At 39.0% G+C, this 12,087-nt stretch overlaps 1 long non-coding RNA gene across 1 annotated transcript; it reads right to left on the bottom strand.

Moving 5' to 3' along the window:
• Nucleotides 1–4,819: 4,819 nt before the first annotated feature.
• On the bottom strand, nt 4,820–11,670 carry LOC117666113 (uncharacterized). The gene is made up of 4 exons (XR_004591626.3): nt 11,482–11,670; nt 8,594–8,819; nt 6,663–6,734; nt 4,820–5,047 (listed from the first exon to the last, which is right to left on the bottom strand). It is a non-coding gene; the product is annotated as an uncharacterized LOC117666113 (long non-coding RNA).
• Between the last annotated feature and the right edge of the window lie 417 nt (nt 11,671–12,087).

Genomic DNA, 12,087 nt, shown 5'->3' with positions numbered 1-12,087 from the left:
ATATCCATCCTGCAATTTCTAAATTAAGCACTGACGCACAAATTACAGGCAATGTCTTCTCACCGAGACCTACGTGTTCTAGGAAAGCAACCATGGGAAGAAGCTATTATGCATGTTGATTAAATCCAGGGGCTATCCATTAAAACAGAAATGGGTGGTAAATATCAGACATCACTTGTAAAAAGATCCTTCTTTAATATTTTGTAGGAAAATAGTGGCTGATGTTAACAAGGAATAGATAGAATAATATGTTTTGTGGCAATTTCATAGTATTGTGTATGTGTGTGTGATAGTATACATGTACATGTAATATACATGTATATGTATATTATCATTATTATCTATTGATCCTCAATATTACATCTAACATTGCCACATGGTTTAGTTGTATTTTAAATGATGATTTTAAATAACTCACCTAAATCCTATGAAGAGCATGATTAGTCTGACAAAGAGAAGGCTAAGGACAAACATGGCAGCAGTTTTCCAATACATAAAGAAATATCACATGGAAAAGATTGTAGATTTATTTTCCAGAGTAGCAATAGCAATAGTCCTTAGACTTATATACCACTTCACAATGCTTTACAGCCCTTTCTAAGCGGTTTACAGAGTCAACATATTACCCTCAATAATCTGGGTCTTCATTTTACTGACCTCAGAAGGCTGACTCAACCTTGAGGTGATAAGAATCGAACTGCTCACAGCTGGTGGAATTAGCCTGCAATACTGCATTCTAACCAGGAAACACAAAAGCCAAGGATGGAAGACTTAAAGAGAGAAATCCAAACTTCAAATAAGCAGGAAGTTATTTATGGAGATAATTATTAAACAGTGTAATAGCTTCCCATTTGAAGCCATGGTTCTCCATCCATGTTTTCAAAAAAAGAATGGACACCCATTTGTCTGAAATGGTCTAAAGATTCCCACACTTGACAGGGGTTTGGACTAAAAGACTCCAAGGTCTCTTTCAACTTTATCATTCTACCTAGGGATCAGCAACACAACTTCAGATGTAGACATAATCAATTGCAGGTGTTTGCAGCATTTGACCATATATCATATATATATGGTATATATATATAGTATATGGTATATATATATATGGTATATGGTATATATATATACCATATATATAATATGTCCCTTGAATTTGGGCCCTGTTTCCAGTGTGTAATTATATGAAATGGCTGAATTATCCAAGTATGATTTTTTTTTTAAATTTGATTTATATGCTGCCCTTCTCCGGAGACTCAGGGCGGCTTACAATGTGCTCAGCAATAGCCTTCATCCTTTTGTATACTTATACAAAGTCAGCTTATTGCCCCCACAACTGGGTCCTCAATTTACCTACCTTAGAAAGGATGGAAGGCTGAGTCAACATTGAGCCTTGGCGAAATTCGAACCTGCAGTAATTGCAGGCAGCTGGTCTTAATAACCAGCTTAATAACAGGGTGCCCTAGACCACTGTACTACCAAGGCACTTGATTTATTATTCATATTGGAATTGACTTGGTCAAGAATGAAAACTTCCCAACCTATTGGCCTTTGTCAGTCGATGGAAGCTATGCATTAATGAGGTAGCATAATCAGCACTATCCATAGTTAGTACTAAAGGCAGAATAAGATTTATTTCAGTAACAGAGCACCAAACATAAAGGCATTGGACATATCCCATCTGGCCTTCAAAACTCTAGATGATCATTATATCTCCTTGGTAACATCTAACAGCCATCCTGCATTTGTAATCTTAAGAAACATGGGTAGCTGGAGTGACATAGGAAATTGTTCCAGTTCTGATGCAACTTAATTATATGTATTTAAGCAGTGGTGGGAATCAGCCAGTTCGCACCACTTCGGGAAAACCGGTTGTTAACTTTCTGAGCAGTTTGGTGAACTGGTTGTTAGAAGAAATCATTAGGGCAGAGAACCGGTTGTTAAATTATCTGAATCCCACTACTGATACTAAGTATCAATATGACAAATGGGAAATTGTTCCAAATTATTGTTTTTAATATATTATGAGAAAGAGATCAGCCTTCCAATCCAACATATCCACTCAGCTATAGTGCTCTTCAGTAGAGTTTTACCCAACAGGAATGACTACAAAATCACAAAATTTCAGTTGATGTTACATGTGAACTACAATCAACCTTTACTTTGGATTTCTAATATTAATTTTAATTCCAGGCTCAATTAAAATGATTTGATACTTTCAAGATTAAAGCAGAGAATCATTTAGCTTATCTAAAAATAATAATGCGGTTAGAGAGAATTTGATTGGAATCAGCAAAAGAAAGGGTGGAATCTTACATTACTATAAGGGGAAAAAATCAGATATAACTATATTCTAAAATTATCTAGTACACCATATTTCTACAGTTAGCAGTTAAAGATTAATTATGAGATGAAAGCTGACATTGATTTTTCAAATGTTTCCCAGTTAAGAATATGTTTCTTTATAGTTTAATATTGTCATGTCAATCATTGTAATAACATATAACTATTTAAACTCCCCATTAGAATTAATGATGAACTGTATTGTAAAGTTATATTTAATGGTAGGGAGAAATGGGAACTGTGCTGTCTCTGGCAAATATATATTCTTTTCACCAGAAAATGGATTATGCTTAAAACAGATTTCTTAAATTCAGAAACAACTCAATAATTAAATAAAGCAAGGAAATATTTGGTATCTTTAACAATGTTGTGTTAAAGTAATAGACTTTAGGAATGTTAGCTTGTTGTTACTGATATAGAAATATATCTTTTTCTTTTTTTAAAAAAATAATTTTTATTCAACTTTTTTAAACTTTAAAATCACAATTACACTATTATAGCTTTCCGTTATCAGATTTTTTTTCTTAATTTCAATTTATTCACAGGCCTATTATTTTATACATATACATTCTTATTTCATAGTTACCTATTTATATAATATATACAATATTTACATATCTACTACACTCTAAAAATCTAAAATATACATTTTTCCATTTATTATCTTTTCTATACATTCACTATACATTAATATATAGAAATATTTCATTTGCTAAGGTACACTGTATCATGTAAAGCAAGGGAGTCAAACTCAATTTCATTGAGGGCTGCATCAGAGTTGTGTTTCACCTTGGGGGCCAGGTGGGTGTGATCAGGGTAGGCATGGTCAGCTCAACGTCACTCATGTCGGGGGCACCTATGGTGGCCCGAGCGCTTTGCCAGTGAAAATGGGCTCCCGAGCTATATTTTCAGCTGTGATGGCCTCCTGCAACCCTCTGCCAGCGAAAAAAGAGCTCAGGAGGGCCGGCAGAGGTACTGTGGGCTGGCCCTTCGCTGTTTCAAGGGTGGCCCGTAGACCAGATCTAAGCACCCCATGGGCCAAATCCAGCCTCCGGGCCTTGAGTTTGACACCCCTGATGTAAAGAATGTTGGTTTAAGACAGAGATCTAAGGGAATTAAGGAAAGGATTTTACACTGCACTTGTGTGTACATCATGTTATCAGTATGAACATGCACATGATGCTCCTTTTCCCTTTCAATATAGCAAATGGATTTCCAGGTTGAGAGGAAATGTTCTGTAAGAAATGTCTGTTCAAATATTTTTCTGCATATATATATAAATATGTATAACTTTTGGACTGCAGTCAGCATTGTAAGCAATATATATATCAACTTCAAACCTAACCTGGCAGAAGCCATCTTTTTGTTTCTCAGTTGCCAGACAGTATTGGGGGGGGGAGAGAGAGAGAGGCTGGAATGCATTGCCAGACACAACACCGATCTATCTCATGGGAACCAAGGTCTTCTCCATAGGTGTCAGATGAAGAAGGAGGAGAGTGCCTAAGGAGCCCGCCAATTAACCTAATTGGACAATGTGACTGGTGACACTGAGGGAGGGGATCATTTACTATTTTAATTATACTGAAACCACAGGAAATATTTAGAGTTGGTTTTACAATTGATTGTGCTGATATGATGTACCCAATAAAGAAGTTCTTGAGGAAGATTCAATTTCTGATTTGCTTGGGTTTGTTAGTCAGAACCTTGACAATATATACATACATACATACATACATACATACATACATACATACATACATACATACAGAGAGAGAGAGAGAGAGAGAGAGAGAGAGAGAGAGAGAGAGATCTTTGCATAATGTATCTAAAGTAGGATAATTTGAACCTGGTCATTTATGACTTGAGTGAGAACTCTGGATTTATTTGATCATTAAAGATTTCTTTCTTTCTTGGCTTTCCGTGATATTTTCAGGAGTCTTCTCCAGCACCCAAGTTCAGAAGCATAAATACTCTTGGTATTTCAAGAGCCCAAATGGGTTTCTTCAAAGCCCAATGTTCACTTCTGTCAAATAGAAGGCGATTGGGGAAAACCTCTGCCTCTTTTCCTTTGCAGAGAGTAAGCAGGATGCTTGGTTATGGTATTGTGGATAGTGTAGATTGACCTGTGTCTATCTAACCCCTTTTCTGCATTATAGATTATTCCCTGGAAGCTCTGTTCCCCATACTGCTCCTTCCCTCAGCATTACAGGCAGTGTTTGACTTGCAATCACCATTGGGACCAGAATTTCCATTGCTAAGTTAGGCGGTTGTTAAATGAGTCATGCTCAATTTTATGATCTTTTTGCCACAGTTGTTAAGTGAAGCATTGCAATTGTTAAGTGAATCACATGGTCATTAAGCATACCCAGATTCCCCCCACTCCCTCCTCCAATCTCTGCATCTCTGAAGCTGGCTGGGAAGGTCACACATGTGATCTCTGAATGCTGCAAAAGTGGTAAACTCAAGCTGTTGTCAAATGCCCAGATTTTGATCACATGACCACGGGGATACTATGACGATCATAAGTGCGAGGACTGGTCACATGTCACCATTTTCAACACCGTTGTAACTTCGAAGACCTCTAAAGGAATGGTTGTAAATCAAGGACTACCTGTACTGAATGGCTCTGCTTTCTTCAATTCAAAGTCTTCATCTAGTTCCACATACAGATACAAAGATGAACTTAACCTGGCAGGAATCAGATTGCCTGAAACACATCACCAAACATAAGTCAGAGGTGAAAGTATTGGAGACCTTAATTTATCTGCTGTGCCGACTTAATCTGTTTATTAGGTTTATGGGTCCTGCAGCTCTCCATTTCAGCAGCTCTCTACAGACACTGAGACAGACATGCATAGAGAAAAAGCTTATAGGATGCCTAAGTATAACAAAATGTAACATATTTATTTCCTTTCTTTTTTTAAATAGTCCACAGGCTTGACATGCATATTAATTGTTGTTTCTATTTGTGCGTGTATACAAATATGTGCACTCATACCATATCAGGGAGCACTCCAAAAGCAATTATTGTGAACTGATGTAAACAATAACAATATAAATGGCCACAAAACAGGAATTTTAATGACTTACTAAAAGCCCCCTTTTTTAAAGGATTGATTAAAATTATAGGGGAATTACACATTACTACACATTTCATCTGTTCTATCCTACTCATTCTCACTTCATTTGTCAATTCATTCCTTCTGATGGTAGCATCACTTGCCTAGCTCCTCAAAAGCAAAGGAGAAAAACCTTTAAATTCTATATCCATTATCTAGTACTAAATTACACAGTACTTAATGGACATGTTTTTGATGCATTTTAAAAATAAATTATATTGCAGGTACTGTAGAAAAGCAGTAATGAGATTGGAAAAGACATCTCACCAAAAACATTTCAGTCAGCATGTGATAAAAATGATCAAATTTTACAGACTAATGCGAAAATACATAAGCTACAAGCTACTCTTACTTTCTTATATAAAATTGTTAGGCTGAAAGATTGAGACAAAAACAGGTATTTTCATAAGTTAAATCAGGGCTGGCAATCTGATGTTCATAGGCCATTAAAAAATAAGGTTCAATTTTTAAAAAGTTGGTGATGTTTTATAGGATTCTGACATTCGAAAATGAGTTCTCACTAGTTTTTAGGTGTGATTGCAGAAATTTGAAATTAGGTGTGATTGCAGAAAGATCAAATGATCTTTTGATGTCTGGGGTACTTTAAAAGGTTGTCCAGCCTGGTAAATATAAAAAGTCAGTGACAAAAGAAATTGTGGATGATGCAAGTATGCAATAACACTGAAATAGAAGAAACTATTATCTGTACTTCGCATTTTCATATCAATAACTCAGAGTATCTATTGATAATGCATGTTATCTTATTCTCTCTCTCTCTCTCTCTCTCTCTTTCTCTCTCTCCCTCTCTCTCTCTCTCTCCCTCCCTCCCTCCCTCTGTCCCTCCCTCCCTGTAATGTTCAGCAGCTTTATCCACTAAGCAATGTACATTTCAACCAGATTCAAATAAAGTGCTTAAGATCTCACAATGTATCTGTCCCCTCCTTTTTTCCTGACTTCCGTGTGCATTTGAGAAAAAAAAGCTATTGCTTTAAGAAAACATCTCATTAAAGGGATTTCGAAGCAGTGCATGTTTTGTCATCCTTTTGGCAGAGTCAACCATTCAGAAAAAAGATCTTTCTGTACTTAAAAGGCTGACTTTGAAGCCCTTGTGCATTTGCTTTAAATTTGTAGTGCTGAGTGAAGTTCATTTTCTATTTTTATTAACTCAATATGGAAGTAGTTATTAAATGGGAGCAGCTGTACCTGTTGATTTTGGCTAGAGTTTTCGCACCAGTTTACCAAGATCCATATTCTCCTTTATGAATGTGATAAGAACTTGAGATTGAAAAAGAAAAAGCAAATATTGGAGAAAGCAAAATTGGCAGATTAGTTCATTTCTTGGGGTTGCAAAATCTGATTTTATTTAGTTTAATTAAGGATGCAAATACAACGAGGGCACAAGTATTTCTAGATTTCACTTTTCATCAATATTCTCCCATCATTCATAGGCAAGGCAGATGCCTTGATGGAATTTGCCTCCCTTAATTAAATACTGCAGATTGATGTTTGATCTGAAACTGCAGAGTTGTGCCTCCAATTTCATATCTCCAGGAAAAGATGTTAACAATAGTGGGCAACTTCAGGATTTCTCATCTCTCTCTTCTTATGGGAGTATCCCTAAATTGAATTTAGAAAACCAACCTTCATTTGAAGAGTTTAACTGGAGAACACTATGTTTAACTTTGTAGCAATTACCGTATTTTTTGGAGTATAAGACATACCGGAGTATAAGAAGCACCTTAGTTTTTGGGGAGGAAAATAAGAAAAAAGCTGATTGGCAGGTGGATCGGCCTCCCGGAATACCCCCAATCAGCTGTTCCCAGAGGTGAATTTTAGCAACAAGTTCCTTGGTTGTGAGTTCTGTGCCTTGCTTTTTTTTTTTTTTTTTTTTTGCTTTTTTTTTTTTCTGTCTCTGAAACTTCTGAAACTCTGTTTCAGAAAAGACTTTTTCCTGCCTCTGAAAGCCTCCGAAACAGAGCTTCAGAAAAAAAAAACTCTATTTGGGGGCTTTTTTCCTGAAGCTTCGTTTCTGATGCTTTTTTCAGCTTCTGAAACCTCCGTTTGAGTAGCTGGGCAGGGCTACATTCAAAGTATAAGACGCACCCAGATTTTCACCCTCTTTTTGAGGGAAAAGGGAGCATCTTATACTTCGAAAAATACAGTGGGTCACAGTCCTGATGCTGCTGCTGCTAGCCATAATCTCTGTGCTGCTTTTATTTTATAGTTCTGATTATCTATCAACTGTAGATTACAGCAGCCAAGCTGCTTCATTTGAGTAGTCCTAACAAAGGTCTCCCTCTCCAAGATGCTATGTGTTGCATTTGATCAGTGGTGCACCGTGTCAACCCTGAAGCTAACCTGACCGGAGCTATATTGGAGCTTCAGTGTTGCCACTCTGAGGGAAAGGGAGGGGGAATTAAAGATAGAGGGGTTTGTGTAGCCAAAATAAAATACTTTCTTTTGAGAACCAAGGACATTCTCACACCTGGACTGTAGAAGAAGGAGGTTGATCACCAAATGACCAGACTGCATCTTGATTGGACCATGTCACTGATTGTTTGGGGTTGTGGGAAAACATTCTCTTTTAACTAGGTGAAAACCATGGGAAACTTTAGAGTCAGTTTTCACCAGATATGTGCCAATATGATATTTCCAATAAAGCTATCCTTTGAAGAATCTACCTGCCTTGGAGTTTTGCATGCTATGGATCTATTACTTGGAATCCTGACACCTAGCATATTTGACACTTGCAGGGAATCATTTGTTTTAATATCCCTCTCCTTGGTTGCTGCTCTGTCACATCACCAACTGCCAAACAGTAATTGGTACATCAACAGCAGAGAACTATCTCCATCAGCTGCCACCTTTTTGGATGGCCTTCTTGTCATCACCAGACTGCCCCACCAATACATCATCCTCGGTATGCTACCTACCATGTTTCCCTGAAAATACAACCTACCCTGAAAACAAGCCCTAGCCCGATTTTCATGCCTGTGCCTAATATAAACCCTACCCCAAAAATAAGCCTTTATTAAACCCCGCCCACCATCAGTTGTACTAGGCACAGGCATAAAAATCAAGCTAGGATGGGGGTGGGGGAGTGGAGCTTCCACAAGCACCCTGCACCCACTTACCTTAAGACCGTCTCATCCAGGCCTCCCATGCCCCAACACTTGTTCCACCGCTGCCTGACTTCTTCGGCAGCCACTTGCAGGGACTCATGGCCGGATGCCATGTGGTTTATCACACCAGTGCTGCACCTCACAGCAGAACACCGCAAGGCTATTTGCACCGGTGTCACCACTTGCTGCAGAATACCGTATGGATCATCACGCCGGTGCTGCCACTTGCGGCAAGATGCTGCAAGGCACAAATAAGACCAGGTCTTATTTTCGGGAAAATATAGTATTTGATTAAACTTTTTAAATTGAGACTGTCTTGAGACTGTCTTAGCCTTAATTCTGATTAATATACATTAATGGATCTATAAATCTATAAAAGCCCTTGCTAGAGTGGGCTTGCTCCATAAAATGAACAAGTAGGCAGGTGCTCTGCCTATATTACCTATATTACTAAGATTACAGCTAAATGTAGCTGTTACTTGGACACTCTGCTTTTTTATGCTATGCAAAAATTCCTAAAAAGCAAGCCACCATAAGTGAGAATAATGGTGGTAATCTCAATAAGAAAAAGATCAACATAAATATTTGCAAACACATCAATGTAAGAGTACAATAATATTGTTTTAATTATTTTGTGCAGAATGTCTAACATAGATTATATGCCCTAGGCGCACATATGTTAGTGCTGTGCATCTTTGCTTTAAATTTTACAGAATAACAGAGTTGGAAGAGACTTTGGAGGTATTCTAGCCAAACTAGTTTTAATTAGCAATTTTATGATGTTTGTGTGTCTATATTTTTCTTGACTGTACACCGCCTTGAGTCCTACGGGAGAAAAAATCCAGTGATGGAGCACCCACAACTTCTGAAGACAAGATTGTCCACTGATTAATTGTTCTATCAGGAAATTTCTCCTAGTTCTAGGTTGCTTCTTTCCTTGTTCTGTCCCCCTTCCTCACACAGGCAAACGTAATACCAAGCATGCCTGCCAATATTTTACTAGGTAAACAGATTAGAATTCCTGGCAGACCAAGGTTTTGGCAGCAAACTGCCGAATTCCTGCCAACACCGTTTTCACTCCCATAAAGCAGAAGAGGACTTATTTTCACTCTGTTCCAGGAGCAACAAATTATCCATGAGACAAGAGTTTAGTCAATGTTCAGTCCAAAATATATCCAAGCCGAATTTCAGAGATCACGATGTGACTTTCAGGGTTTAACTTTGTCCGTCACAAAGCCTGAAGAACAATCCCACCCACTTTTATTCCAGGTGGGGTGTGGTTCCGTGACTTAGCTCAATCTCTGGCCCTCCCACACCTCTTCTGTTGCTGCACACACTTCTCCCTCGGACGCTGCCTGGGATCAAGCCAGGATTCATCATCCTTGCTCCCTATCAATTGGTGCTCCAATATGCCTTCCTCCTGGCACATCCCAGGCTGTTCCTCCTGGCCTTCGGATGGAACCTGAGGCATTGCCAGAAAGGAGGGTCCTGGAGAGGGTGGCCTTGTCAGTTCCTCCCCATCACCTTCTGAGTCTTCCTCCTCTGTTAGGACAGGCTCGGAAGTCAGGGTCACAACATTCCTTGATTAGTTTCCATCCTTTGCTTCTTATTCTGTTTTCTGTCCCTTAGATATTGGAAGACTGCTATCAAGTCACCTCATTCTTTCTTTTCATAAAGGTAGACATAACCAAATTCCTGCAACTATTCTTCATATGTTTCAGCCTCCAGCCCCCTAATCATCTTTGTTGATCTTCTCTGCATTCTTTCTAGAGTCTCGATATCTTTTTTTATCTCTTGGTGACCAAAACCGGATGCAGTATTCCATGTGTTATCTTACCAAGGCATTATAAAGTGATACTAACACTTCATATAATCTTGGTTCTATCCCTCTGTTGGTGCAACCTTGGATTTCTGGTTCATATTTAAGTGGTTGTCCACCTGGATTCCAAGATCCTTCTCACAGTTACTACTATTGTGTCAGGTACCACCTATTCCCGTGATGGTGAACCTATGGCATGTGTGCCACAGGTGGCATGCGGAGCCATATTAGTGGGCATGTCAGCTCAGCTCTGGGGCCCATGCGTGTGCTGGCCAGCTGATTTTCGGGCCTTCTGGGCCCACCAGAAGTAGGGAAACAGGCTGTTTCCTGCCTCTGGAGAGCCTGGGGGCGGGGTGGGGAAGGCCCATTTTTCTTTCTTACCTGGTTCCAGATCCTCTCTGTGTATCTGGGAAGGGCGAAACCAGCCTTTCCCACTCCCTTGGAGGCCCTATGGAGGCTGAAAGGGCCCATTTCCTGACTCCCGGTGGGACAGGAAGTGACGCTTTTTCCTGTCCCCAGCCTCCAGAGAGACTCCTAGAGACTCCTAGAGAGGTTCTGGAGGGAGTGGGAAAGGCTGTTTTCGCCCTTCCCAGATACACAGAGAGGATCTGGAACCAGGTAAGAAAGAAAAACGGGCCTACCAGGCCATCATGTGCCAGGAGCGGGGGGAGGGGGAGGGGGTTGCACACCCATGTGCGTGGGCACGTGCACACGTGACCCTTCCCTGCCCCCCCTCTCCTGGCACGTGATGGCAAAAAGGTTAGCCATCACTGACCTATTCTATATTTGTGCATTTGGTTTTTATTGACTAAATGTGCAATTGAATTTCATTTTGTTCGATGGAGCCCAGTGTTCAGGTTTGTTGAAGATTCCAGATAGTTTGAAATAAGAGAAAAGTCTCAGCACAGCATTTTTAAAAGAATATTAATAAATTGAAATGTGTCCAGAGGAGACAACCAAGCTTCAAAGAAAAAAAATTGCATGGGAGATACTGTGCTTATTTTAGATGGAAAAGAGACCATCTTTAAGAGACTGTCTTTAATATCTGAAGGGCTGTAGACCAGGGATGGTATTCACTTACCTTCGCTACTGGTTCACAAATGGGAGTGCACGTGTAAGCGCGGAACATCAAAAACGGGACGTGATGACGTCTGGGCAGGTGGCGGAGCTTCCCGCAGGCGCAGCTATCAGTTCACCCAAACCAGATAAAACCAGCTGAATAGCCCCACTGCTGTAGACTAAGTGTCCAGATAGATTTGAAACAAGATTGCTAATACAGGATTTTGAAGGTTAGAAACCAGAGGAAACAAAAAAAATAAATAAATAAAGATTACAGTTAAATGAGAAGATCATTTAAACTTAAAAATACAAAATGGAGCAAAACAATCGTCCAAGATCTTAATTTTAAAATGTTAAACATTATAGACAGATTATGTTTGGAAGATGATATGGAAAAGGGATATGCTTTACTGGATAGGACTGATTTGATTTGAAAGTGGATCTAAATATAACACTATGCGAATGATATGGAAAAAGATGCTACACTAGATATACAAATGAAACCGGCTGTTGCTTGATGAAACCCAAAAAATAGTGATCTGGATAATTCTGTTATACTGGATTTACAAAAGAGATCATTTAAGTTGTGAAGAATTTTGTGATAAGGAGCAAAGGAAAAAAACGAGAC

This window comes from Pantherophis guttatus, chromosome 1 (genome assembly GCF_059756535.1).
Source record: "Pantherophis guttatus breed Tessera chromosome 1, ASM5975653v1, whole genome shotgun sequence".
Taxonomy (NCBI): domain Eukaryota; kingdom Metazoa; phylum Chordata; class Lepidosauria; order Squamata; family Colubridae; genus Pantherophis; species Pantherophis guttatus.
This window is presented reverse-complemented; position numbering and strand designations above follow the sequence as displayed.